Source organism: Akebia trifoliata, chromosome 7 (assembly GCF_017979445.1).
Source record: "Akebia trifoliata isolate Shusen 1 chromosome 7, ASM1797944v1, whole genome shotgun sequence".
Lineage (NCBI taxonomy): Eukaryota > Viridiplantae > Streptophyta > Magnoliopsida > Ranunculales > Lardizabalaceae > Akebia > Akebia trifoliata.
In genome coordinates this window covers 25908921-25921583 of record NC_141381.1, presented here as the reverse complement: position 1 = coordinate 25921583, position 12663 = coordinate 25908921, and positions in this window count along the sequence as shown.

Here is a 12663-nt window from a genome sequence, read left to right as displayed (position 1 = left end):
CAACTAATATTAATCAAGCCGACACTAAATCAACACATATTACCTCTATCCCAAATAAACCATGCTTGTCACTCTATGTTCACACATGCAAATATCTCGTAGGGTTTAATGCCCAAGTATGATCATCACAATAGAGGACCCTAAGATTTTAATGTCAAAGATCTACAGCAAGAACCACCATATTACCATAGTATGAGATTCACACCATACTTGTACGTCCAGTAGTTGAAAGCTGAACCTAGATGGTCAAAGTTCTTCCACATTGGTTTTTTTTTTGCTGGATAAAGAGAAAGTTAATAGTCGGGGAGTGCCCGTGAAGCTAACAATGTTGATACTGGTCAGTCAATGTCTGTTTGACCAGATATATCTCTTTTCAACCGTCTAGCGGTTAAAATCTGTTAGTAAAAAAGTACTTTTATCCAGGACGCATCAAATCAAATCAGTGACTCGCTTATATTAACGGTCGTGATCTATCATGCTTTTAAACTTGCCGAGCCAACTCAAAACTTGACCACATTATTCGACTATAGCCTATACATAATATTTTTGTGAATAACAAAAATAAAAATTGTGTGTGTGGCGAGCGCACAATATACCTATCGATCTCTCCATCAACATATGTATCGAGTCATAGTGCCTACCAATATTCGGATTGACGTGACAAAGCGTGGTTTGAGCACGTGCATAAGAAGGCTAATCCTCCACCTAAAATGCATCAAAATAATGACTAGTCCCAAAGAATGAGGTTGCTCCACTCCAAATGTTCGAAAGTAATGATCAATGGAGAATGCTTGGACTCAACATCAGTGCCAACATACAAGGAAGTAATCTCAAGATTTGACGTCACTATCTACCCATAAACATCAATAAAAGTAAAATGTTTGACGTGAGAATTAACAAAATCACTGCATAACAGCCAAGACCAAATTGCCATATCCAATAATCGACTCTATAATCACCACACAAAGGAGGTTTGACACTTGTCTTGGTATGAAGGAAAAAAATCTTAAGACATGACTTCAAAACACGTGCAAATGGAAGTCTAATACAACATTACAACTAACAAAATGAGTGATTCTATCAAAAATCTACAAAAGAAAAAACTATAAATAAGACTCTTATACGTGAAGTGTATAAAATTATCGTCTCTCTAAATCTAAATTCTAACATGGCAACATTGAAGAGTTTAGAGTGGACGTAGTCAAAGACAAGGAGCTAACAGTTGCACTCCGATTGAGAGAAATTGCACCTGCCTTTGTTTGGTTCTCACTGATTTCAATCACCCTTCTATTTGTATTGGATTTTAGTTGAATTGATATCATATGAGCAATGTATATAAGATCGATTGATCTCCCTAAGAGGACTGAAGACAGGGTTAGAGGATCTTTTTCAAGGACGGATGAGTGATTGGACCACCTACAGAATGGATGAGACCGTTACCAATTGATAGATGACAGACAGAAAATTGGGAAGTGACTATTTAAAGGACAAGAATTGCACAAGATATCTATTTCAAAAAGGGAATCGATTCCTTTATAGTGGAAGGGGCTAGCCTACGTTGAACTTGAAGTGGGTCTCTCCCATATTTGATAGCTTTAACTAGCCTTTTGATTACAAAGAGATTGTCATAGATCGAAACGGATTCCAAGTGTAGTCCGAAGGCTAATTAAACTAAACGAGTTATCAGAACCATTGAAAATATCCTACACTTGGACACATGCACTCATAAACTGGCTTAGACCAGCTTGAACATCTTACCCCCACTATACCATAAAGATTCCGTAGATTTATGAATTTAATGTGATTTTAATATGAGGGGAAAAAAATTATTACTGGCACCCCAACTTTTACTTATTACACCCCAATTAAAAATAGAGAAAATAAATAAATAATTGAGAATGAGTAAAAGTTGGAGTTCCAATAAAAACTCCTACACATTTTCTTTACTAGATTTTTATTTTTATTTTGGGGGGAGAGAGGGAGGTTTAAGATTTTATATGAACCTAATCATAATTGTAAACATCTACTGAACTTGTTTGAATGAGTCATAATGTTTTGTAATGTTGAGATAATAATTTGAGTAATTTTTAACTGGGTGTGAATCGTATAGTAAATAATTTCAGAAATTGGGATGTAATAAGTAAAAGTTGAGGTGCCAATAGCAGTTTAAAAAAATAATTTAAAACATTTTTAAGTTAATGTATTTTTCTTTGATCATTGGAGTCAACTTAAGATATTTTGACTTGACTCAACATGTGAACTTTGGAGGAGTCGGGTTCATAGATTACGGCCCTGTCAGTATCTATGGCAACAATAAAGGCCGGATTTCTCCTACATGACTTGCAATCTGGGGTGCTGGATGATAAATTGAAATAAAATAACATAAAATATTTATTTTCTCCTTTAAATAAGGTCTGAAAAACAACAAAACAAAACAAAAAACAAGTCTTGAAGTTGAAGTCTTCGCTCTCCATCCATTTCTCTTTCTCTGTAAATTTATTCTTCTTTTTGGCTTGGGGACAACCAGATCCCTACACTCATTAATTCCATGACATCTCATAGGGGAACACATTGATTTATTTAAGTAACTAAGATAGAAATGATATAGTTGACAACTTGCAAGCTAACATGGGGGCTCTCATGTACTATGAATGTGGACAGTCTAGTAATATCGTAGGTAGGACAATATCACCTTGAGAAAATATCATTATTTAAATTTTTTATTTTAATTATCAAATTAATTTTACCCAAATTCAAGTATTTCTTTTATGCATCATATATATCTCACCCAAATCCTTCGGATACATGCAATACCACACGTACCAGGTAATAAATCAAGATAAATCCCTATAAGCCAGATCTCTTTTTTTGAAGGGAGGTCCTGACCACTACGCCTAACACTTATTGGTTTACCTAAATTTAAGTTGAATGAGATCCACCAAGATTGAAAGTAACTCAACTAATTTACTTAAAAAAGGAAGTTTAAATTTTTTTAAATGAAACAAAGTCAAATCTTATGTGTCGAAGAATCTTTTTAACAAGATCTTAGGAATATATTAGGAGAGAGAAACTCTATTAAGTTTATAAGGGTAACAAACTACTTAGGTTGTCTTGGAGCTCAGGACGCAAATTTTTAAGTAATTAAGGATGATGTAATCATTTCTTGAGAGTTTGTGAATATATTAGATAATATACCATGTAACTATTCTCACTAGTTTTTTTTTTTTTTTTTTAATAATAAAAAGGGGAGGGGTCCCTCCACCCCAAACTTATTGATAAAAAATATAGCGAAGAATTATTATAAAGAGATTACACTAAGTGAATCAATTGAAAATTCGATATATTTTAATATTCTTGTAATGACTTATTCCAACTTGAGCATCAAAGCACAATTAGTAAACATTCAATTGGCATGCAAATATGTGCATTTGCACATGCTACTTCTAATATTAATAATAACAATGGAACTAACATAGAATCTTCAATAGGTAGTAGACATAAGATACGGTGCGATAAATTGAGATAAGTAGGGCTGCAACTTGGGTGAGTTGACCTGAACTCAAATCGGGCTTAACCTGATTGATGGACGAGCTTGGATTAAGTAATGTAAAAGATGAGTTGAAACTGGGCTAGAATACCTCAACACAATTTCAATTCAGATGAGGTCGGGTTGAGGGTATGAGCAATCTAACGCAACCCAAACCTAATGCTATATTTTAAGATATAAATATTTTTATATTAATTATAGATTTTTTATTTAGCTTTTTTATTCCATCTTATTAAGAACTTTGATTTAGTATGGTTTGTCAAAATACTCTCTCAATGATGGATTTGAAGGTTGTATGCGATTCGATTTACTAGTAGTTTTGTTTGTGATGTTGTATATCTTTTTTTTAAATATAAAATTTATTTGATAATCAAAATGAAATTAGGATTATTTAATGAGTCCAACCAAATCAAATCGTCTAAAATTATCTAAGTAGGGCTAACCTGAACTCAACCCAATTTTAGAAAATCAAACTCAGGTTGATTTTGGGTTAGTGAGCTTCGGCCCAATGGTTGGGTTGAGTTAAGCTCAAGTTGAGGGTTCTGCTACTTAATTTGAACTTGGGTTTGCCCTCAAATCGGCCCAAGTTGCAGCCCGAAGGAGAAGGGATATAATTTTCTACGTATTTATTCATATTTATCAATGATCAATATCTTGGGATATCCCTAGAGCATACTTACCTTATCTAAGGCATTTGTTAGGAACTATAGTTCTTGAATTAAATATAAATGAGCTCTTATATCATCAGTTCCTATCTCATAACATAGTGGTGCATAATTATAGTATAAAATTGGACCGGCATTATAAAGTCCTTCTTTAGGGCGAGGGAGTTAACTAAAAAGATGCTATTAGAAAAATTGACCCTCTCTGGAATCGGATTTTGATGAAAAAAACATCTATGGTTCCTATCTACTTTCACGTCAAGAAGTATGATATGAAATTCCAGTTTAAAGTCACTCCAGCACGACTTAAATTAGACTCCTCCTTGTGTTTTTCAAACTGTTGACATAACCTTTTCGCCTTAAATGAGAGATGAAATTATCAAAAGACCCTCATGAGCTAAATCCTTGAATTTTTTCCATCTCAAAAGCCATGTTTTCAACTCTTCATCCTCGATCTCTTGGCGGAAGCGAAGGTGATAGTTAAATTCCCACTATCACCAAGTTTGATCTCCTTAAAAATAACTTAATCATTAAAAGTAAAAAAAAATTAAAAGCTCTTGGTTTAGTCTTGTGGTATAGTCCCATAGATCTTTTTCTTTGGGATATACACAAAGAAAACAGATCTATGGGGTTTTTCCCTTGCAACGCCTATTATGTACAGACTGTTTACATGTTAGTGCTTTGATTTATCATTAGTATAAAAGAAAAAAAAAAGACCTTTTGACAAAAGTTGAAGGTGGGCATTTCAGTCATTGTATGTCTCTCATAAAAGTCCAAAGTCAAAGGGATAGATCATCAATTTGGAAATTTAGGGGTGACCTCTAATATTCACCAAAATCTTAAGGGGCTATTCAAAATAAGTAAATAACCCAACCTTAAATAATTATGTCATTACGTTTCCCATAAAAATAAACAATAGTGTAATCTTACAAGCAGAAGTACGAGGTGCACCACGGCAAGATGACCCACACGTGATAAGTGGGCCCTACTTTGAAAACAATAGTAGGAACATGTGGCCCGGCACATGCAAACGCGTGCAAGGTCTTCCAATTTTGACTAATTCTCCATTCACTTTTTCTTTGCAGATTGTACTTATTTCCCGTACTCCCAAGAGTGGAATAGCTATCCAACTCAACTCTCCCCCACACTATTTCGCTGCTGAGTATATCCTGTACTCTCAGGAGTGGAATAGCTATCCCAAAGGATGTGGAGATACCCTACGATTCCAACAATAATATAAAAATGGACAGATTCTATTGTCACACCAACTTTTACTTAGGCGCTACAAGATGTGTGTTAATTTTGAATCTGCTTCAAGTAAAATTTGAGAGTTGCTATTGCCACACCAATTCTTATGTAAATCACCAAAGAGTTATTGATGGTGTGGAATTAGTAAAAAAGTTGATGTGGCAATAGTAACTCTTTAAATAATTTTATAGTACCTTTAAAAGATGGTCACAAGTCAAACTAATTTTTTGCTATATAAATATGCTGGGAGTTGGATAGCTATCCAAAAACATGGAGCACATGATTCAAAACCCTTTATTAGTAGCTTCTTACCCTACTTTGTGATCTACTTGCCCTCCCCTACCACTACATTTAATGTGGACCCGGACTGTGATTGTCATCTTTGACTGATCCGGTTATGTGTTTGTCCCCTTGTAAGGCCCATTCTACAATGTTGTGTGTGACCCATCTGTTTCTCACGCGTGTCCAATGTGTGATGTATTCAAGGATTAAAAAAGCACGTGCCTGACATACCAGTGAGTCTTGGCGTTTGGGGCCCTCCGTATCAAAGCATCAAATAGCTTTAGTTAGCTTAGCGGACTACACACCTGTCATTGCACATTGTGGTATCGTAGTAGGATTGGAATATCTAAAATAAAAAAAATTGAGGAAATTTCAGGGATTAGACAAATGATATTATTGGATTTCTTCCCCAAATCCTTCATCTTCAAACTCACTTAAAAAAAAAAAAAAAAATTCTTTCTCTTATCAAAGATAAAATGGTGAGGTTGGAGGGTAAATTAAAATTGGGTAATTAATAGGAAAATTGTAAAAATAATTTTTTGATTCACCAATTTAATTGGTTGATTTTGTATTTGTATTGTGTAAATGTCTTGTATTCTATTGTGTTACGTAGAATTGTGGGGTTGCAAGGGGGAGCTCCCCAACTGAGGATCTTGTTGCTCGATCAGTGGGCGGAGGTGAAGGGGCAGCGCCCCCCTCCCAGGGATGCAATGGCGAAGTCTCATGCCTGAAATTTTTTAAGAGGTATAAAAAGGATAATAGTGTAATATTTTCTTTAAGATTTTCTATTTTAGGGGTATCTCATTTGTGAGAGATTTACTTGTTTTGGTAACTCCTGATTTTCAATGGTCATTTTCATTTTGTTCTATGGAATTAGGCACACTACTGAACCTTGCGTATTCTTTTATATTTGTTGTTTCAATTTTTTTCACAATTTGATGATTTTTTTTTTTAATTATAAAGAATTATGAGATGATGAAAAGTACAAGAAGAGCAATGATTAGCAGAGTAGAGATCATTGCAAGCCCTATCTAGTTTTTTCTTAGAAGGATGAAATTCTATTTATTATATAAAAATTAATATATGATAACACATCTTATTGGCTAAGTTTGAAATTGGAGTGAAATCAAATTCTAACCCTAAACTAGAATGCAAATTCTATTGATGAATCGTGGCATCGGTCCACAATGGATTGTTAGACACAATTTTATTTTGTTCTCCACAATTAAGACAAAGATTGTTGGGAAATTAAATCAAAATGCAAAGTGATCAAAACCGATGAGTAATGAACGTTGGGCATAAGGGTCCAAATTGAAGTCAAATGAGACAATCCACAAGTTTTTGGGAAATTAGTTAAAAGGAATTTGGCGGAGGGAGTTTTTTCTATGTAATCCCTAAGTGTTGGGCAGTCTCTTAGTAGATCATTTAGTAAAATTTTCTTTTCTTAATAGTCCTTGGACCTCATCTCCCACATTTCTCATGATTGAATGCCCTAACCGTTTGAAATCTTCATTTTCATTCAAAAAAATTAGATTTTTGGCATCTCAATTAAGTTTCAGAAACTCTATTCCATCTGAAAAGATTTAAGAAGGAAGAAGAAACCATTTTCAAAGTTTTTTCAAATAATTTGAAGATGTATGTAAAAAAACTAGTGATTTTTCACCTTTTTCTCTTAATTTTTGGATGAAAATCGATAAAAAATGGTTCTTTTGATTTGAAATCATCTAAACAAATCGTTATCTCAAGTTTTTAGTTGATCTTTCCATGTATTTTAGTTTTAAAAAAAAAAAATTCAAAAATCGAAAATGGGTGAGTTTTGCTATTGTCAAATTCACCACTTTTTTTTTTAATTTATTGTTGAGTTCGACAATAAATAAAAAGTGGTTAGTTAGACAATAAAAGTTGTGAGCTTGACAATAAATAAAAACGGTGAGTTCGCAAATAATGAGAGACCATTAAAAAATAAAAAGTTTACTAAATGCCCTATCAAACTATTGCCCAAAACTTAAGGACTATTTAGAAATAAATCCCTCCGTCAAGGTCCTTTAAGTAATTTTTCCTACGTAACTATTTTTTGTTTTATTTTGAGAATGACCCTAAAGGACTCTTTATTGAGAATATGTACTGAATAGTCCTCTTGTGGACATGGGATTTTCAATATTTTAAAACATCCCTCCACTTTGGGGTGTTTTGGAGTCGCCACCATTCAAATTTGCAAAGGGGTGTGAATGGTCACCCAATGTTACATTTTTCGAAAATTCATACATTTTGTATGTTTGATGACTCTCATTGGATAATGCACGTGGCCCAACCTTTGATTCAAGGTAAGGGGGTCCATTTATGGAGTAGGGAAGGTGTTAGGCACCCTACTCCACCCACACAATGTGGTAACCTCGGATTCGGTCATTTTTAAAATAAAGGAAAATAAATCAAAGATGATTTGATGTGTGCCCTCAAGTGTGAGGGGCTTTGATGTTGATTTAGTCCATTGAGGGCACCCTTATTGAAAAAAAGGCCCTTAAAGGACTCAAATCATTGTGGTGTGTGCAAAGTGTAGAGAAAAGGAGGTGAGTAGAGGAGGGGAGATGGAGGGGGTGTTCCCTTTTCAAACCCACCTTGTTCCTTATTTGTCTTCCTTTGACTTTGCTTGATGAATCTTTTTTTTTTTTTTTCTTGATTTGTTTGAGAGAATGTTGAGAATTGTGAGTTGTGAGATGAGTTGAGAGTTGGGTGTTGAGAAAAGAGTAGAGTAGAGAGTTGGGTGTTGAGAAGAGAGTAGAGTAGAGAGTTGTAGTTTTTAGAGGATTTTTTATCAAAATTTCATTAATTGTTGTGAGGGGAGAATGGAGGGGTTTTTATAGAGGTTGGGGAGGTATTTTAAGGGTATAATGGGGTGAGGGATTAGAATGAGGGATACTGGCATGGGTTTGAGAGAAGAAAGGTATGAAATTTGATGGGGAAATAAGGGTAGTTTTGTAATGAGGGAAATGGGTTGTGTTTTAACCCAAATGGTTTGGATCTTACCCAAATCCATTTGGGTAGAGTGTTTGGTGGGGTGAGATGAGTAATGGTTGATGGGAGGAGTGGGGGGTGTAAGGGAGTTGTTTGGAGAATGAGTGTTGAGATGGTGGAAGAGGTAAGGTGTTGGATTTGGGGGATGGGTAGTGTAAGGGGTTGATTGGTTAGATTTTAGGAGAGTTGAAGTGATGATGACATGTGGCAAATGGAGAGATGAAGAGATTAGTTGATTGGTGATGGTGGTTGGATGATTAGAGAGAAGAGTATGGGGGTGATGGTGGGAGGTATGGGTTGAGGTGATTTTGTGGGAGTGTTTTAAGATAAAGTGATGGATGGAGTGTGGGAGATATGAGTTGTGATGTGGGTGGTTGATAGTGTTCGAGAATGGGGAATAGGTTAGAGTGTGTAGGGTATGAGTTGTGTGCTGTTGGTTGTTAATGATGCGAGAGGCTGGGGAGTAGGGATGGGTTGTGCTGTTAGTGGTTGATGATGAGGCTGGGGAATCGGTTAGGTTAGGGTAGGGTTATGGGTTGAGTTGCTTTTGGCGGGAAGTGATGAGTTGGTTGATTAGATGAGGAAGGTGAAGGGTGTGATGACATGTGTCATTTTTGTATTGAGTTGGTGATTGGTTTGATGAGATTGATAGGTTGGATTGAGTTTGGGTATTGAATTTAGGCTTAGGTTATGAGTTGGGCTTAGGTTGGATTGAGTTTATGATGGATTGGGTTTAGGTAGAATAGTATTGGGTTGAATTTAAGGATGTAGGAGGGTGGTGAGGTGTGCGTGTCCATGGGCTACGTGAGTGGCCTCGGACATTTATTAATTGAAATATATTGGATTTTTTTGTAGGTTTGGACTTCGGGGCCCATTCCAATTTTTCGATTTTTTGGGGTATTTTGCGTCGAGGGCCCGCTCAAATTCGGGTGTCTACACCTCTAATAAAGAATACGGACCATTTAAGTCCTGGTTAATAAAATATTAGTCTATTACAGATCTTTTGAAGTTTTTTTAAAGAAAAATACTTGAAATATATTTTTAACAACTTTACAAAGTGTTTGATATAAAAATATAGGGAGTCAAATAAAAAACTTGACCAATTTATTTAGTTATTAATATTTCTGTTAAAAGTAAAAAAATAAATATTTTATTTATTAAAAACTAAATTCAATATAATTTTATTTGACTCATTTGTGTCGACTTGCTAATTTTTTAGTTAAATTAATTTGATGAACATTCAAGTCGAGTTTTAAAATTATATTTTAATTATTTAAAATTATTTCTATTTTTTAATAAATCTAATATACATAAACCAAATTCGTTTGAGGATGATCATACTCATTTCCATCATCATCATTGGTGTAGTCATCATCATCTTTGTGATTTAAAGATTACTAATTTTGGTTAGAGAAATGAGTTTTTTTTTTTTTTTAAATTGATCTATAAGAAATGACCATATTTAATGGGCATGCTATTAATAATAAAACATAGGAGTAGCTCAAATATTCTAAAATAAACATGTTTTTTTAAATTTCAAAAATCATTGAAATGGTAATTATGGTATTTTCGTTTCAAAAATCCTTTTCTGACTAATATTTGATAAATTGGGTATTAAAGAGTCCATATTTTCTTAGAATGGATTTTTTGATACATATTTGTCTAAATTTAAAGGGGTTGGTCATGAGAACGATGGAGTGGTGGAAGAAGAAAGTGAAGGTTAGCATCCTCTTCATGTCTTTATTTTCTTCTATTATATTTGACATATTATATTAGAGAGATTTTATTGGCACATCATTTTTTACTTACAACACACAAATCCTTTGAAACTATATTTATAAATAGATCGGTGTATTATAAGTAAAAGTTGGTGTTTTAATAGAAATTCTCTTATATTATTTCATTAGTTAGTGGACTATGAAAAACAATGTTGATGTGACAATATAAGTTCTCTATTTCCTACACATGGATCTATACATGATAAAAATAAATAAATCAAACCCAACATATAAAGACCATCCATCAGGCTAATTTTATGGACCAAAAACTTATATTTACGTGGGCCTAAAATTAATGTGTCATGGCCTTCTAGTCAATGGGATCCATGGTTTTAAAACTCATTTTGACGTCTCGTCTTGTCAATGAACGAGACCAATTCGTCTCGGACGAGTTTTTCGATACATTTGAGTTATCTTGTTCAACAATGAAAAAAATGAATCAAGGTTTTAAATCTCATCTGATACGTTTGACTTGTCTATCCGTCTTGTTGGTGGATGATACTGAGATATATCAAATGACATAACTCGATTTCGGATGAGATTTAGAACCATGATGGGTTCAGGGTCTTTAGAGCATTTTCGTACAAAACACGAGGAAGCCAATGATACTAATTGACACAAGTTCAAACTTTTCTTATTAATCACATGTCCAACTAAACTAACATGTAGTAGCCCCACCACTTTTGTTGCTTGTGCCTCAAAGCTCCCTAGCTCAAGCAAATATCACTTGGTGGCCACTTTTGATAAGAAATAAAGGGGAATCAATTTATTGTATGAGAGTGATACTTTGTTTTGTTTTATAATGGTGGATATTATATGGCTTTGAAGAGATAAAGGGATGGACCAAAACCCTAAGGCTGTATTTAGATTGAGAGTAGTGGGGAGAAGAGAAATTCAATTTCTCTCCACTATATTTAGATTGATAGAAGAGAACTTAGGACAACTTTGAAATTATAAAATATTTTAAAAGGGTTTCTCTCCTCTTCTCTTCATTTTTGAAGAGAAAGAAAACTCACATTTTTTTTCTCCTCCTTTCTCCAATTCTTTTATCTTCTCTTCCCACTTACAATTCAAATAAGAGAAATGGAGAGAAACTCATTTGTTTTCTCTTCTCTTCTCTTTTCTCCATTTCTCTCAATTCAAACGCAGCGTAAATTGGCCAAAACCCAGGAGAGAAATCAAATACATAGGAGTGCTTGTTTCCTTTGCTAAAACTATAAAGATTGCCCTTTTACATGTAAAGAAAAGCTATGGGTACTAATGGGTCATAATCATTTCATGGAAACTTGAACTTTACATATACTTTTCAAAACAGCCAATGAGATTTCATGTGCATTAAGTGGGGCTGTGCTGTCAATGTGCAACGCCCGCGCATCACAAGCACCAAGTAAGTGAGGGTGCACCCTCTCTGGTGGCCCCTGAGAAATTAATGCTCATATTGGGTATCGAACTCATGACCTATGGGCATCAACCGCTTATCGATCCAAAAATGCCATTGATCCAACCCCAAGGGGTTGGATTGTATTGGGTTGATCTAGTATCGAACTTAGAATTGGGTTGCTGATGAATTTTGTAGGATTTAATCTGAATCTATCGATTTGGGACCTATTTGATAAGGATTGGTTTGGACTTGGGGGAAATAATCCAATAAAAATGGGTTCAAATCCTTGTCGGATTGAGTCTTTTTCGAATCTCAATAATAGGATACGAATCTGATATAATAACTATCAAATTGGTTTTGGATCAGACCAAATCCGGTCTAATCTACAAAATATAAATAAATTTTATATATTTAATATATATATATATAAAATATTATTTACATTTTATTGGATCAGAGTCCCGTCGATGAAATAAAGTATATTATTTGATACATGCTTCTACAAGAATTTGACACTTAAATTGACTGACCAATAAAATGGAGATATTTTGTTAAGAGCATCTTCAACCAACATCTCTAAATTTTTCCATCAACTTTGAATCTTCTTCAAAATTTGAAGATTGAATCCCTCCAAACCACTTTGAATTTCAACCAACCCCCTCTTTAAATCACTATTCATTCTTTAAAACACTGTCTGTTTCCTTGTAGTGTCCTTTAGGCTTCTTCTACCATCCACAAAATATCACATGTTAA